Consider the following 18061-nt stretch of genomic DNA (forward strand, 5'->3'; position numbering starts at 1 on the left):
ATTGATTATGTGTCCTCTGTATTCTTTTGTTCATAACTATTAAATCTAATATTTATATTACCTTTTGTATCTGTATACATAATACTTTCTTCAGGACTAATTATTTTTTCTTCTCTAATTATTATAGAACTAGAATTAAAATAATTAGAGAAGAAAAAATAATTAGTCCTGAAGAAAGTATTATGTATACAGATACAAAAGGTAATATAAATATTAGATTTAATAGTTATGAACAAAAGAATACAGAGGACACATAATCAATTTTTAGCGAAAATTACGATTTAGTCCACATAGAAGGAGAATCAGAGACAGATGAAATAAGATACCCTAAAGAACTAGAATTAAAATTAACAGAAAGAGAACTTCTTCATTTAGAAGAAGACTTAATTAAAAATGGAAAAATCCAAGAGGAAGAATATTTGTACTATGACCAAGAAACTAACATCAGAATAGGAAAAATGCCTCTAGAGCCAACAAAAGATGAAACTATAAGTATCAAAGAATACATGAATGAAAGAGTGTTTTTTAGAGCATCTTTTCTTGTTCACCCATGAGTTCCCTCTTCTTCTCAACCTAAGCATTCCTCACAAACACCCCTGTTTTAAAAAAAGTAAGTGTTACTCTCCGCCATTTTCGTTTAGTTTTCAGGACTTCCCTAAGGGGAAGCTTTAGATCTCTATCTGTTTAGATTTGTACCTACCTCCTCTAACCCGGGGTTAATCCCAAGCACAGAGTAAAAGCATTGCGGTATTCCTCTGATGCTTCACGGTCCATGCGTCCCTTGTTTCTGCCTGTTTATACCCAAGGAGGTTTCAGGGCTTTGTTTTTCTTGGGACTAAATGTTGGAGCCCGTGGCAGAAGCTTAATGCTAGGAAATTGCACACCTCTCTATGTCTTGGGTTTCCCATACCTGAAGGAGTAAGCATAAAGATCTAAACAGTTTTGATCTAAAGATAAACCCCTCGGGAATTACACTTCTTACTTATTTTTCGTAATCATCTCCATGCTTGTGATTTTTATAACTTTAGGTATTGTTCTTATCTGTTTAATCCTTACTGCTTTTATTGTCTGCTAAGTTTTATAGATTGTGTGGCTTGGTGTTTGTTTTTGTGTTTATACATAAAGGTATATTAGGCTGGAAACTGCTGGGTGAGGGTTAAGCCCTGACAAACGCCTCTGCCTCTTCGGAGCCAATCGTTGCTACCGAAAGCCACAACGCCGCTGTACTTTTATGTTTATTTGGCTAGTTAATAAAATATTAAGATAGTTTTTTAGAATAATCTTACGCATATTACCTATATACTATATATATCTAGCTCTTTTTTACAACTCCATATATTACAGTAGAAGATTTAAAATATAGGAACTTATACTAGTATCCTGTTTTTATTTATATTAGTGGTTGAATTATTTAATTACTTTGTTTTCCTACCAGAACAATTAGAAAACCTTTTAGTTTCTTACATATTTTTAATTGCTATTATTATAGGTAGAATATTAGATACATGATCTTTGTTTTTATAACATTAACAATAGTTATCTGTAATCTTTTCATATTTAGTATTATCTGTCTTACATTATCCCTTCATTCCTACAGAAGAGTAGTAGAAACCCCTAGGCAAATATTTATACCTAGAAAGCAAGTAATAAAAATATCTCCTAATAATTCACCATTAAATACTCCAAACTAGATTAAATTAAATTAGTACCCCCTCTAAATTAAATCAGGCCAACTGTCCACTAGCTGTGGATAAGAGTTTTTCTTTTTCTCTTGCGAGAGAAAGAGAGAGAAAGAGTGAGATCCTTAGATACACCAGGTTAAGTAGGTATCCCCCTGAATTGGTATTATTCAGAGCCAAAACGATCAACAAAGGCACATGTCAGGGCTTCGCCCTCACCCAAGCCAAATAAACATAAAAGGTACATTGGCGTTGTGGCTTCCGGGAGTGACGCTTGGCTCAGTAGAGGCGCCTATCAGGGCTTAGCCCTCACCCAAGCCAAATAAACATAAAAGGTACGTTGGCGTTGTGGCTTCCGGGAGTGACGCTTGGCTCAGCAGAGGTGTCTATCAGGGCTTAGCCCTCACCCAATAGTTTCCAGCCTGAAATACCCTTTGTTTTTTTTTTTTTTTTGTAACAAACTATAAAAGCTATAAGAGTAAGACTAACAAATACAATAGCAATTATGACTAATAAGATAAGCATAGCAAGAGGAAAGACAAGAAGGGTGTAAAATTGATTTGTAAAAACTTCCAGAAGGTAGCTCCAAAAACATTTACTGTTTAGATCTTTGTCTGGTTTTTGACAAGTCTCAAACACTCAAGACACGCAGAGGTGTGTGCTTCCCTAGCATATAGCTTCAGCCACGGGCTCCGTCTATGTTCTGAAAATTCAAGAATCCCTAACGTCTTTGTGGACAACAACGGGCATATAATCGGAACTCTGGACCAAGCAACTTCAGAGGGTTACACAATGCTTTTTCTAAGCACTTGAAATGAATCCAAAGTAAGGGAAAACCATTACAAATCTAAACAGAAAAAGTTTGAGGAGTTCCCTTTGGGAAGACCCCTAAACTGTAGAAATTAAAAGAGAAAGAAAAGACTTACTTTGAAAACGTTGAAGCTAAAGTGTTTAGGAGAGTTTCGGGATGGAAAAGGTAGAAGACATCGGAAGCAAGGAGTTTGGAAAGCTCACTCTTTCATTCATATCCTTTGTAATGTACAAGGGGGGCTATTTATAAGCAAACTCTGCTGACACACTTGGAGAAAGAGGTGTTTATCCGGGTGCTCATTGGGCCCCATCGACAATAAACTTTCCCCAGAATCTTCCAGGTGGACGGTGAGAGTTATGCAAAGCCAAAAAAAGAAAAGTACACTCCTTTTTACAAGTCAAAAACCAGGTGCCCAAAACAGCGGGCAAAAATCAAAACCACAACCTTTTACAAAACCATGGGTATAAACTATGGGTGTCTAATGATCTGCAAAGCGGTCTTCTCAAACCGTGTGCTTGTCTTGTCGTTTGGAATTTTCTATCCTTGTGCTGAAACCTTAGTTTTATCAGGCTGAAACCATGGTGTTGTTGAGATTATTCTATGTTATCATAGTCTTTTGTATTTTCTAACTTTATTATTCTTTTTGAAAATAATCTTCTTTTCTATTTTAGTCTTCTCATTGCTTTTGTCTATTTGCCAGCCAACGTTGTGAGATTATGAATGGCTTCTGAGTCAAAATCAAAATCTTCATCTTCTTCTTGGGAATAACACTGAATGGTCTGAGTACCTGTAGATCCAGTCTTACTAGATGTTTCTGAGTCATTCTTCTCATATCCTTGGTCTTTGAGATATTCTTCAAAATATTCTTTCAACATTCTTTTAATTTCGTCAGGGTCTGTCTGCTGATTTTCTTTCTTTTTATCATCTGACATTTTTGGCAAATGTCCAGCCATCAACGGATTTGTTTTGTCTTTACCAACTACCGTTTGAGCTGGACTAGCTAGTGAATGACCAACACTAGTAGGTATCTAGGTAGAGAAACTACCTGTCAATCTTGCTCTGAGTTGGCGATTTTCTTCTTCCAAAGTGCCAATATATTCTTTCTGGAAGGCATTCTTGTCTAAGAGGAATCTTCTTTTTTCATTTAATCTTTGAAATAGTCTTGGATAAAGTCTCAAAATGCTCACAGAAAATAATCTTTGTAGGAGTATCTTTGGCGACTCCATAAGATACTTGGTCTTCTTTGATAAATCTTAGTGAAGGGGCTATGTAGTAATTAGTACCAATAATTAGTTTTGCTGCTTCTAAAGCTTCTTGTAAATTATTGAATCCTTGGTAAACCGGTCTTTGAAAATCTTGAATACTTGCTACTACTTCTGTCTAGGAATGAAAAACTCCCGGAGTTTACCTTTAAAAACTACTTAAAATTTAAAACGTTTCTTTTTCTGGCAAAAATATTCTGATCGGCTATTATTACTGGCTAAAAAATATTTTTGGTCTTTTGGAATTCTTTGGTAAGAAAGCCATAAATTATCTAACAAACATTGTTCTTGTGTTCTTAAATGTAATGTTAGATCTAGGAAAAACTACTAACTTCTGATTACCAAAATTTAAGAATTCTTGACCATAATTATTCAATCTGGAAAAGGATGGCCTTGAGGACGTCTGGTCTGGAGGATCGATCTGTTCAATTGACAAGGAAAGAATAAAAAAATCATCTACTTAATGTATCTACAAGACTATTATTTTTACCTTTAATATGTTCAAATTCTATTATATATCCATTTCTTGTAATAATATCTACTAAATTTAACCACCTTCTTCTGCTTATTTTATTCTCCTTACTTCTTTGAAAATATTTGACTATTGCTTCGCAATCTGTTCTTAAAGTAAATTCTAGTCTATTAATAATGATTATTCTAAAAGACTCTAAAGAATACATTACTGCTAGGATTTCTGAGTCTATGCTACTCATATTTCCTTTTTCTTTAAATTTTCCACTAGAATAGCTACAAATTTTTTCTTGCTCTTTTTCACTGTACTTATGCGGTTTGGAGATAAGAACACCACCCCATCCTAAGTTACTTCCATCAGTTTCTATTATAAGGTAATCAGAGTCTAAAGACATTTGTAATTTGGACAAAGTTTGAATTTTTTCTTTGACTTTTTTTACCAAATTTTTGTCTTCTTGATTAAAGAATTTTTGGCCTGTAGGGGAAGTTTTTCCATACAAAGGACCAATGATTTTTCCTATGTCTTTAAGGAAGGGTCTAGCATAATTTACTAATCCTAAAAATCTTTGAAGTTTTTTTGTATACGATAGGTCATCTAGCATTTCTAGAATTTTCTTGGAAATGTGTTCTTGTAATTCTATCTGTCCTTGACCTATATTAACTCCTAAGAATTTAATGTATTCTTTAAATAATTCTATTTTTGTTTTACTAATAATGATTCCTTCTTGCATGAATGTGGCTAGTACTAATTGTAAGTGTCCTATATGTTCTTCAATGGTTTTTTTGAAGACTAAAATATTGTCTATATAAACTAAAACAAAAGTATCATATTTACTAAATATGTCATCCATTTTCCTTTGGAAAATAGCAGGTACATTTTTTAAATAAAACGGTATGATTAACCATTCAAAATGTCCTTCAGGGCATGTAAATGCCCTCATAGATCTGCTGCTTTTATAGTAAAAAAACATAGTGAACAAAAAAGAGGCAATTCTAGAATGGTTATAAATTATAAAAGATTAAATGATAATACTATTACTGACAGTTATAACATACCAGACAAATCACAGTTAATTAATAGGATTCAAGATAAGAAGATATTTAGTAAAAGAGAGAGAGAGAGAGACAGAGAGAGAGACAGACAGACAGACAGAGAGACAGAGAGATTCCATTATTGTACCTTTTGACTTTGTATACTTTTTGTACAGTTTATTTTATGTAACCGCACACCTGGAAAACAGTAAGAGAAAACTCACTGATGATGGGGCCCAATGAGCACCTGGGTGATTCCCTTTGTCTCCAAGTGTCGGCAACCCTTGGCTATAAATAGCCTTATGTATGTTTCACAAGATATGAATGAAAGAGTGCAGTTTGTTTCCTCCTTGATCTTCCACCCATGAGCTTCCTTTTCTTTTCTTTCTGAGTTCACCTACGACCAACTCCTGCTTCCAAAGTAAGTGTGCATCCCAGTTATTTTCTTTCAGTCTTCAGAACTTCCCTAAGGGGAAACTTTAGATCTTTGTCTGTTTAAGTCTGTACCTCTCTCCTCTAATCCAGGGTCAATCCCAAGCACAGAGTAAAAATATTGTTGTATTCCTCTAATGTTTCACGGTCCATGCGTCCCTTGTTCCTACCCGTTTATACCCAAGGAGGTTTGAGGGCTTTGTTTATCTTGGGACTAAATGCTGGAGCCCGTGGCAGAAGCATTACAGTGCTAGGAAATTGCACACCTCTCTGTGTCTTTGGTTCCCTATACCTGAAGGAGTGAGAATAAAGATTTAAACAGCTTTGATCTAAAGTATGCCTCTCGGGAATTACACATCCTATTTGATTTCAAAAATCCTTTCTATGCTTGTGCTTTTGATTACCCTAGGAATTGTTCTTACATGTTTAATCCATACTGCTTTTATTGTCTGTTAAGAATATCTATATATATTGTGTGTCTATACATAAAAGGTATATTAGGCTGGAAACTACTGAGTGAGGGCTACGCCCTGACAGACGCCTCTGCCTCCTTTGAGCCAAGCGTCGCTCTCGAAAGTCACAACGTCGTCGTACCGTTTATGTTTTTTTGGCTAGTTTATAATTTAATCAAACAGTTTTCTAGAATAATTTTACTCTTCCTACCTATCTTTTACTTATACTTAGCCCTGTTTTACAAAGCTTTACATTACGGTAAAAGATTTAAACTATAGGAACTTATTCTAGCATCCTGTTCTTAGGAATCATAGTAATAGAGTTATTTGGATATTTTGTCTTTCTGCCAGAAAAATTAGAAAATATTCTAGAATCTTATATATTTTTAATTGCTAATATTATAGTCAGAATTTTAGACGCATGATATTTGTTCTAATAGCTTTAGTGATAGTTATTTGTAATCTTTTCATTTTTAATTGTATCTGTTTTACTTTATCTTTATATTCCTATAGAAGGTTTGTAGAAACCCCTAGACAAGTTTTTACACCCAGAAGACAAAGACTTCAAACACAAAGACCTTCAAATACTCCAGATTTAAATACTCCTGATTTAAATAATCCTGATTAATTTAAATAGAGTACCCCCTTCAATTTGGTATCAGAGCCTATAAGACCTGGAACCTTTCAGAAAAATAGATTATTTAGACCTTAGACTTCCTACAAGATTTGATACAAAATATATAGGACCTAATACTCTTAGGTGTCATTTTAATAGTGAAGAACATATTCTACACAAAAATAACCCTCAGCTCAATAGCATTATAGACCTTATTATAAGTCTAGGAAATAATCTACAAAGTAAATTAACAGAAATAGAAATCAATTTAAACAAAATACAAGAATAAACAAGAAACTTAAGAATAAGAACAGACAAATTAGCAGGAAACCTAGATTATCTTAAAACGAGTAAAGGATCCCAGCAAAACATAGATAAAGAAATAGATTTAATTACCCAAAAATTAAAATTTGTCAAAATAGAACCTAGAATATCAGCAACTACAAAATCATGACACTTTCACAGCGAGGTGAAGGAATCACCTCAGAAATAGGAAGTTCCTCTAGAAACCTTAATATAATAGATAGGATAACAGGAAGAAGAAGTGTAGATCAACGAGACATACAATTAGATGAAATAATAGATATATATCAAGATATTACTTTATTCAGTAACAATCAAGTTAACCTTCTTAATCCTAGACAACTATATAGAACAGGACCTTTAAATTTCAACACTGGATTATTTAGACATTATAGAGAAATTCAAATTAGCTGTGTAGGAAAAGATTCAGTAAACATAAATTTAATAGTAGAACAAGCCTTCAAAGAAATTAAGAAATTATATACTTTGATTCATTTAGGTTTAATCGTCATAGGAGTTAAAGGATTAGGGAGAAAACATTTAGGAACTAAAACTCTTCTTAGCATCTATGATGATAGATGAGCAGATCCTAAAAAGGCTATGTTAGGGATTACCGAAGTAGACATGAACCAGAACGGAGGAATATTTTATTGCTCCCCTGATTTTCTTATAGGATTACAAGATTTTAGGAAATATATTAAAATAGGTATTCAGACAAAAGGATATGAATCCTTTGTAGGAAACAATCTTTTATTATGCATTGGATTTTTAGGGAGATGCACTTGTTCTAGTACTACTAGGTTTAAAGTCAAGATAGACGATGTAGTAAATCTAATAGGTAAGGGAATTAAACTAATTAAGTCCACCAAATATTCCCCAGATGTCTTAGCAGGATTAGAATGGAACCTGAAATTTAGAGAAGAAAAAATAATTAGTCCTGAAAAAAGTATTATGTACACTGATACAGAAGGTAATATAAATATTAGACTTAATAGTTATGAACAAAAGAGTACAGAAGATACAAAGTCAATTTCTAGTGAAAATTATGACTTAGTTGATATACAATTAGAAACTGATGAAATAATATACCCTAAAGAATTTGAATTAAAACTGACAGAAAGAGAACTTCTTCATCTAGAAGAAGACTTAATAAAAAATGGAAAAATCCAAGAAGAAGAATATCTCTATTATGACCAAGAAGCCAACATCAGAATAGGAAAAATGCCATTGGAACCTAAAGAAGATGAAAAAATAGAAACAGAAGAAACTCTTAAGTATCAAAGAATATATGGATGAAGAAAGCTCTAATTCTATTCCTCGTAATAGCTATACCACTTACCCAAGAACTCCTCCTAGAGAAGTATATTACTCAAGAAATATGCCAAGGATTCCTTATAGTGATCCAGTAAACTTCGATCATAGGATACGTCCTAAAGGAAAAAGAAAGGAGACAGAAAGACCTATAAAGTTTCAAGAAATGGACAAAGGAAAAATTCTTAATCTTTCAGCCCATGATCCTCAAGAATGGACAACAGTATTAGATCTTTGGAAAAACCAGGTAGTCTCAAACTATATCCAAAACTTTCAATCCCAAGATTTAGAAGAAAAGTATAGATACTTAGAAACATTTTTAGGAGAAAGTGTAAAAGACTTATGGGAAAGCTACAAAAGAGGAAATCTAGAAGAATTTGGTCATTTAATGAGTCTTGGATCCAATCCATATAATTTTGTTAATAAAGTTTATCAGTTAGTAACAGGAGATGATCCCAACTTAGGATTCATTACATTACAAAAAGATGCAGTAGTTTACTTAGAACAACTTAGTCTCCATAATTACAAATATGTTAAGAAATTCCTTCAAGATTACTTTTATTATGCATGCATATCAAGGAATGCATTTAATAAAGATTTAGGTACAAAGTTATTCAGGAAATTACCAGGAGCCTTAGGAAAAGAAATTTATGATAAATGGCAAAATCTAGAAACAGCAAACCCAACAGCAGTTTACTCTATAGGGCAAATAACTAAATTCATTATGACCATTCTTCAAAAAAATGTACAGACATCTATAGGGCAAAGAACTAAATTCATTTTGATGAGGATCGTCGTGAAGGTATTACTTTTATTCGTTTTTTCATTTTGTTATAGCTTTTTGTTTTTAGTTTACTTTAGGTGCTTGAATTGTGTTTATGGGTACGGAATATGGATCATGAAGATGAAAGCGAACCGACGAAGAGGGGATTTTCTAAACTTGAATTAAAGCCTGATCATGCAAACCGCCCTTTATGGGCTTGCGCTGATGGCCGGATCTTTCTTGAGACATTATCACCGTTGTATAAGCAAGCCAATGATTTCCTCATTGCAATTGCTAAGCCCGTTTGCCGGTATTTAAGATGTCCTTCTATTTTCTTCTACTTAAAACTCTGTGTGGTTGCTCATTTTCATTTTGTTGGAAAAATGTTGTGCAGGCCAGAGTCTATGCATGAGTATAACTTGGCGCCTCATTCCTTGTATGGTGCTGTTTCTGTTGGGCTCGAGACTGAAACTATAATTACTATTTTGAACAAGCTATCAAAGACTAAGCTCCCTAAAGAAATGATTGATTTCATTTATGCTTCAACTTCTAATTATGGGAAAGTAAAACTTGTACTTAAGAAGAACCGGTACTTTGTGGAGTCCCCTTTCCCGGAGGTGCAAATTTGGTCTCGTATTCTATCAGAAGTGGTTTATTATTATTATTGATGTTGTTATTATCATTATTATTATTCTTATGGTGATGAGGGGAATTTGGAACTTATGCTTTAAATGATACTTGCAGGTGCTGAAGACTTTGCTGAAGGACGAGGTTATATCTAAAGAGAGAATTTATTCCAATGAGGTAATTTAGTTTGCTGTTATTTTCTTCATGCATGTCCACTATATTTTTCTGAGGTGTTATTCTGAGTTGTGCCTTTTTTTTTTTAGTCTTTTCTCTTATCTTTTTGGCGAGTGACATAAAATTTACATAGGAATTTCTATGGATTCATCTATATGCCTATTCTTTACATATTTTACTATTATTCAAAATGGTTGAATTTACCATTTAAATCATGAAGTTGTTTGCTTGTTATAGTGGAAGAAAATAACTTCTGCTCTTGTTCTTTTTCATAGAAGGGAAGTGGAGTTTGAACAGCTCTTTTGAAAAAAAAATTGTGTTGTTAAATAATTTAATCATTTTTTGCCTGCATAGTGAATCAAAACTATCATCTCCAAAGCCACTATCACACTGCAGCATGGAGAGATTATTTGTCACTATGGCTAAACCTTCAGATAAATGGTTAAATTTCTATGATAGATCATGAGAACTTTGACACAATTCTGATGGTGATGCAAACTCTTGATCTACTGTTTAGGGTTCACAAGGAAGTGATGTATTTACAGTTAGCAAAGCTTTGAGTGAAATGGATGGTGGTGGTCATCAGAAGTTGTTCACTGATGCTGATGTGGCAGCAGTAGCTGAAGAGAAAGAAACCCATTCTTTTGAAATAGATCATGCTCAGGTAGGGTGGTCTATGAATGATGATGTATATTTAAGTGATTAGTGGTTATAATTTTTTTGACCTAACTTAAACATTTACAGGTTGAAAGTGTCAAGCAAAGGTGCTTACCAAATGCATTAAATTATCCCATGTTGGAGGAGTATGACTTCAGAAATGATACAGTAAGCTTTATTTCTCACAAATGCTTGATGTTCTGCCAGTTTTGTTCCTTGTCACACATCATGGGTATGTTGTTGACTTGATGTTGCTAACTGCAGGTGAACCCTGACTTAAACATGGAATTGAAGGCTCAGCCACGCCCATACCAGGAAAAGAGTCTCAGTAAAATGTTTGGAAATGGTGAGGCCTATTGTAAGACAATATTTTTCATGTCAATATAACTCTCCAGAAAATAGTTGAGACTGTTGAAGACATTGTGTAGAATTCTCAGAGAGGCTACATTGGCTAGTGCACTAGAACTAGATATTACACACATTGGTTATCCATGATTTTTTCCAAGTTCATGTATAATCTTACTTCATCTTGGTACTGATTGTCACATAGGCCAAACATAATCATGCTTACCAGTGGACATCTCCATCATGATAGGTGCAATTTCAACTGATTTTTCTATTACCAAAAGTTTAAAGAATCATGTAGTTGGAAGTAGGCTGCTCTCTTCTGTAGTGTGGAATACCAAATGTCTGACATGGTCTATTTAAAGTAACTTATCAGGAACTTTGGTGGTGATGCTATTGGATGAAAAAATTTAAATTTCAGAACTTCCGTTGTGGTTGCCAGTCATTTGGAGTTGTTGTACTGACATAGTGCTTGGTGATATCTTATATCGCGATCTATATCATATAAGATTCTATATTAAGAATATGTTAATGAAGCATAATATTATCATATCCATTCTTGATAATCCTTTTCTACATTTGCTTTCATTTTCTCCTATCAAATAGTCTGGCTGTTCCATGTATTTCTTAATAAATTCTTTCTTTTTACTTGTTGTCGTTGAAAAAAAATTCTTGTTGTGCCTTGGTTTTTGTGTTTTCTGCCACAAATTAGTTGAACTACATTTTACTGATTGGTGTTCTGCATCTTGTCCAAGCATATTGATTTGTTGTACGTTTATATTTGAACTTTTCTTCTTATATTACTTGACCTTGTAGATGCAATGTCGAGAACCTGTGTTCGATTATTTGCTATTTTGAGGGTGCCAGCTTTGGATGTACCACCCAAGAGGTGGCCTAGAGTTGGTTGGTCAATGCTACCACATGCTTGCACTTGCAAAGACATCATGCTGCTGAGTTATGTAGGAGTTTGTCCTATGTAGAGGATTGAATAATGTGGCAATGATGAGGCTGTCAATTTGCTCTAACATGAGCGAGCCTCTTCATGGTATGAGCCCTCAATTGGTGGGTGCAAGCTGTCGATTGTCAGTCACTTGTTAGAAATAATGTTGGTTTTGAAGAAGACCACCTTGGATGTGTATACCCAGAGGCTTTCATTTAAGAAATGATCTCTTAAATAGGATGCTAGGTTCACACCTTTCTTTAAACATTTGTGTCTTAAAGTTGAGATTTGATTATTTTTTTTACTTCTCTGTGTAGCTTGGTCTTTTCTGTTTCGATTATAGATTTTTCAGCATGAGGGTGAACTTGTAGTAAATTGTAGGAAGAGCAAGATCAGGAATTATAGTTCTTCCTTGTGGGGCCGGGAAGTCTCTTGTTGGTGTCTCTGCAGCCTGTCGAATACGAAAGAGTTGCCTCTGTTTAGCAACAAATGCTGTTTCTGTAGACCAGTGGGCCTTCCAATTCAAGTTGTGGTCTACTATTCGAGATGATCAGATATGTCGTTTCACTTTTGATAGTAAAGAGAGATTTCGTGGTAATGCTGGTGTGGTTGTACAACTTATAACATGGTTGCTTTTGGCGGGAAAAGGTCTGAAGAGTCTGAGAAGATAATTGAGGAGATAAGAAATCGAGAATGGGGTTTGCTTCTCATGGATGAGGTACATTTCTTGTGTAAAGCTATATTTTAGTAATGTGTGTATGCTTTGGACTTATAGTAGGTGTTTAATGGAAGAAAGGAAAAATTGATGTCAATGGCAAAAAGCGACATAAAATATGAAATAGAGTATGGGCTACGATCCAAAACTCTCACCTATTAGATAATTTTAGTTGTTAGACCATGAGGGAAAACTATTTTGAACTATGACCTAGACCCTCTTGCCGAGTACAGGTTCTTAAGTGGATGATTTTCGGAGCAACTGCTTCAGCGTAGCTAAGTTGTTTGTTGTATATACAAAGTGCATTTATGCAGCATCATTTCTTGATCATTTTGGTTAGCGAATTGTGTGTTGTCACTATTGGACGTGGATTGCACACTAGGCTTGTGAGGTTAAGCAGTTCCTGACATGGATATATGATCTTGGTGCTCTTGAATAAAGATTTCACTAAATTTAAACTCTTTCACACTGTTGATTTACACATTTTTTACTTCGGAGATTATCTACCTGCTTCCTGTGCTTTCTAATTGAATTTTTCTTACTGTTTCCTTTTATTTGGGTTTCAAACGGTGTTTTTAGGTGCATGTTGTCCCTGCACATATGTTTCAGAAGGTCATTAGTATCACTAAATCTCATTGTAAACTTGGGCTAACTGGTCAGTATTGGTGTTTGATGGATTTTGGATCTGCCCTTCTTAAAGAATGTTGTCTTCACTCTTCATATTTGCTAGGAACTGACTTTCGAACTTCATACCACAGCAACCCTCGTGAGAGAGGATGAACGTATCACAGATTTGAACTTCCTTATTGGCCCTAAATTATATGAATCAAACTGGTTGGATCTTGTAAAAGGAGGGTTCATTGCAAATGTCCAGTGTGCTGAAGTATGGTGTCCAATGACAAAAGAGTTTTTTTTAGAATATTTGAAGAAATAAAATTCTAAAAAAAAATAGGTTAGTTACATATGCTCTCTGCACTCGTTTGTATTTTCACCTTTCTAGATTATTCATAAATTTGGTTATGTAAAAAAACAGTTTGTGATTTTGATTGCCTTAACTATGAAATATGTTATGTCCTATATTTCTTATTGACAGCTGTTATGCATTGTGAGAGCTTGTGCCTTTTAGCATATAGTAATTTTACATCTTTAAGTGTATATCAATTGACAATGCAATTTTTAGTGACATTACAATTTTCCAACAATTTCGAGGTGTTAATAGTCCTGTTCCTAGACTAATCTAAGTGAATTTACATTTTAAAATGACTAGCTAAATGTACTTTATTTTTTCAAGTGGATGGGTTTATTAATTTAATCTGCATGAAGCTGACTTCGTTAATGAATTGCCCATAGTGTTGAAGTAACTTGATTTTGACTTCAACCAACTTAGATCTCTCTTTTGGTAGGAGTCAGCATATGTAGAAGTTCACCCTTCAGATGAGTATGCCATGATTTTGGTATTGAACAAGTACAATCTTTGCAGTTTTATTTGTTGTATTGGGGAATTTCACACTGAAATCATGGAAATGCACCGTCATAAACTGATTGGATTGTTATTAAAAAATACATTGATACTGTGTTTATGTCATCATGCTCTTATTTTTAGGATGTTAACAGTCTGCTTCACCCAAAGAGTATTTCTATTAGTTACTCTTCTTTCCTGCTTAACTGTTCTTATATTTTATTTTTTGAATAAAATTGTGGTCTTATTTATTTCTTTGCAACGGTCTTTATTCTTTCAGGCTTTATATATAATGAACCCAAATAAATTTAGGGCATGTGAGTTTCTTATCCGGTTTCATGAACAACAGCGTAGTGATAAGATCATTGTGTTTGCTGATAATCTTTTTGCACTTACTGAGTATGCTATGAGAGAGAGAGAGAGAGAGAGAGAGAGAGAGAGAGAGAGAAAGAAAGAAAGGAATTTCAGAAGGGAGCAGACAGTAGAGGTGGGGCAGAAGAAGAAAGAGACAAGTCCCCCACCACTGAAAGCCTAGGGAAAAGAGCCATCACAGAAGCTAGCTCTGCATATTTCTGGTGAATTCTGCAACTGGATCAAGAAAATCGACAGTTCAACTTTTAGGGATTTTTAGTTCTTCCGATGAAAACCAAAAATAAAACCCACATCCCAAAAACTCACTCTCCAGTCAAATTATGCGAAGTAAAGCCCAGAGTCATCTCAACTTTTCAGTTGCAGAAGATTTTAACTCTCAGAGCAGGGGCGGGTAACAGATAATCCATCAAAGTCTCCTCTCGCTCTTGTTCTCACCCTCTCCGCCAAAGAAGAAGAAGAAGAAAAAAAAACAAGGAGAAGAGGAGAAGATATAGGACGGAGAGGCTGCAGAAGAGGGGAAGATATAGGATTGAAGAGACTGCAGAAGATTACAGAGGAGGAGTCTGGTTTTGTTTCTGGTTTTGGTGGCAAGTGAGGTGGCCGGCCTTGCAATTGTCCTGACATGGGTGTTGGATTTTGTCTTGTAATGAAAGGGAAGAAGGGGATTGGAAGTCTGTTTAGCTCACGGGTCAGGCCATATCATGAGCAAATCATTTGTAATTAATTTTAAGACTCTTAGGGTTCCGCCGCTTTTGGGGCTGGATGGAGTTTATTCCACCATTTTGGAGTCTTCCATCTTTAAGCTCGTTTAGGTATCAATAGAGAAATCAGCCTCCCCTAGCTTGATTCAATTTTTTTTATTGACTAATCATATGAAGATGAAATTTATTTATCTAAATATACAATACAACCCTCTTAAAATGTCATGTTGTAAAAAATCAACTTTGTGCATAAATAATTGATATTGAAACAATCAAGACCACATGTAGGACTTACATGAAATAGAGAAGGAGGTAGGCCCCTCCTCTCTTTGCGTGTTGACGAGAACATTGTCGATAGATGGGGTTGGCCTTCCCCTTCCTTATTTGAGGGTTGGGGTAGGGGAACCCCCCCTAATGCTCGTTTGCGCCAATAAAGCCAATTGGAGGGGAAGGTCTCCTTTTTTGGAATGTGATAATCAAGTAACATAACGGAATTTTATGAGAAAATAATTTTTTCTTCTTCTAAATTCCATTAGTAAAGTTATTTTAGTAGGTATATTATTTTGTTATCATATTCTTGCAATATATTTATTTCTCAAGACTAGACATTCTCCTTTATTTCGTAAGTCAATTTATTATGATTTTGATTTAAAAGCTTCAAAACACATTTGAAATGAGTCGAATATTACTTTTTATTTTAAAATTCTTATATTAGATGCATATTTGAAATGTGATACTTATCTCTAAAATCGGTTTTAGAGATAAGGCATGGTGTGTTTAGGGAGAACGAATGATCCATTGGGCAACCTACAAAGAAGGTTCCCAAGGAAAATTGAATTCAGATAAAAACTCCATAGAAATCACTTATGATTGTTTATCATTATAAACAGGGGGAGATTGTAGATCTCAAGATCTTCATTGAGATATTTTTTTATTATAACAAATACTCAAGTTACTAATGATATACATAAAGTATGCCTCTTACCTCAAAAGGCCTCAAAAGAGATTTCTGGTAACATATCCTTTTGACCGGCCATGGTCTTTCCAAATGGCTCATACAAAAAGGGTTAGCAAGCAGTTCATCGTTAAACAGCCTGCAACACCATTTGTCCAAATAAGAGAGAGAAGAGATTCTACTGAGGAATGTTTGCCCAAACTTCAGGATGACCAACCCAAAAGAGGGTAAAAGAGTAAAAATGATCAAAAAAGTTGACCACTGCAAAGATCAAGTTTAAGGTACAAAGGAGTCAAACTCTTCAATAGGAGGAAGTGAAAACATCATAAGAGGTCAAACACAATGAAAGAAGTTGGCCACATTCTAAAATTGTTGTTGTGTTGCACAAAAAATATATTCTACAATATTTCAAGCTCAGTTTTAGGAGCTTTAAGTTTCAAAATTTTACTAGTGACCTATTATTGTGTTCAACATCAAAAAAATAATTTAATATATTTTAAAAAAAATTAACCTTTGTTAACCCATTATTTCTAAAATACAAAAAAAGTCATTTTCTAGCCATAATAACTAATTTTTTAAATGTTGGAACTCGTGCTATTTAACCCAAACACACCCCGAACAAACTTTCTCTCTCATCACAGTGAAAACCAAACCTCCTAAGCCCTCCCGCATGATTCAAGGAGTTTTTTAGCTCCTCTAAAGCTTGAAAGGAAGCCAAACTCGATAATTTTTTTCATTGATCTATGTATTTTTTTACTTGATCATTTAAATCCTTATCAAATGCTTATATTTCAGCTTTTTAAATGTGTGCCAAGTAATTTTAAGTTCATATTTGAATCAATCATAACATTGTGAATAGTTGTGCGGTTGACAACCATTTGAAATCAATTTTGGAGCATCAATAATATCAATACATGTTTGTATGTTGTTTTAGTGGGGTATTTGAAAGGGCCTTTCATAAGTATTAAAATGTGGATCAAATCTAAGTATTTGACATGCATATACTTTGAGATATTTCAATCATTACATTAAGTAGTTGTATGTGCATTACCCAGTTTGCAATTAAAACCAATCTCGAATTTACATGGAGACTACACTTTTTAATCAAGTCATTGAAGATTATATTGACTTGATTATATTTTTAAATCTGTCATTAATGGATATTTTAAGTTGCTAATTACATGGGTAAGTACTTAGAGTTGGTGTACTTATTTGCTTGTGTTTAGATTGTTAAAATCTATCTATTAACTTGTAATTTACATTGGACTATATTCTAAGCAAGTAATCATTTGCAATTGGGTCAAACTTTGAATAGGTAAAATCGTCCTAATTCCAAAATTATTTGAACAAAATTATCGTGGTTGAGAATAGAAGTTGGAAAGTTGTGTTTGTTGTTGTGTGAGGCATAAGACCTTGTAGGTAGGCGGTGTTGAAAATCTTTTTGTAGGTTTAAGTTGATTTGCCTAGTGAGTTGTTGCAAATTTGTGAAAGTCTAGGCTAGACCACCCTAGTTAGCTATTGGAAAAACCCTTTGCGGGTTAGGCTAGTGAGCTTAGTGAATTGTTGTAAGTCCTTGCATGGCTAGTATTATAATTGGCCTTAAAGATGATTTATTGTAAATATCATAGGCCAACCCCAACTTAACGGAGTTTCAAGGTGCCAAAACATCTTGGGAGGGGGACTAGCAATCTGTGAAAGAATTATGAACTACCTAAAAATATTGTATATGTGTACTTTCTATGTGATTACTCCGGCTTGTACCTTGATCACTATGCATAAATGTAAACTATGAAATTGGTTTTAAACTATATATTTAGTTTTACACATTGGATTAATTGAAGAAACAAATACATACATAGGAATTAAGCAAAACCATTTAAAATAAAAAGCAAAAGTTAACAAACTTATTCACCACCTGATAGATGCCATATTCTGACATGAGAACTAGGTTAATTATAATAGAATAACCTTTATAATTGTGTTA

At 34.1% G+C, this 18061-nt stretch overlaps 1 pseudogene; it reads left to right on the top strand.

Annotated features, from left to right (window-relative positions):
• Positions 1-7682: 7682 nt before the first annotated feature.
• Positions 7683-14584, top strand: LOC137938399 (general transcription and DNA repair factor IIH helicase/translocase subunit XPB1-like; annotated as a pseudogene).
• The last annotated feature ends 3477 nt before the right edge of the window (positions 14585-18061 follow it).

Source organism: Aristolochia californica, unplaced genomic scaffold, assembly GCF_029961685.1.
Source record: "Aristolochia californica isolate CCGP_79_NKW_82.1479 unplaced genomic scaffold, dmAriCali1.0.hap1 SCAF_8, whole genome shotgun sequence".
Taxonomy (NCBI): domain Eukaryota; kingdom Viridiplantae; phylum Streptophyta; class Magnoliopsida; order Piperales; family Aristolochiaceae; genus Aristolochia; species Aristolochia californica.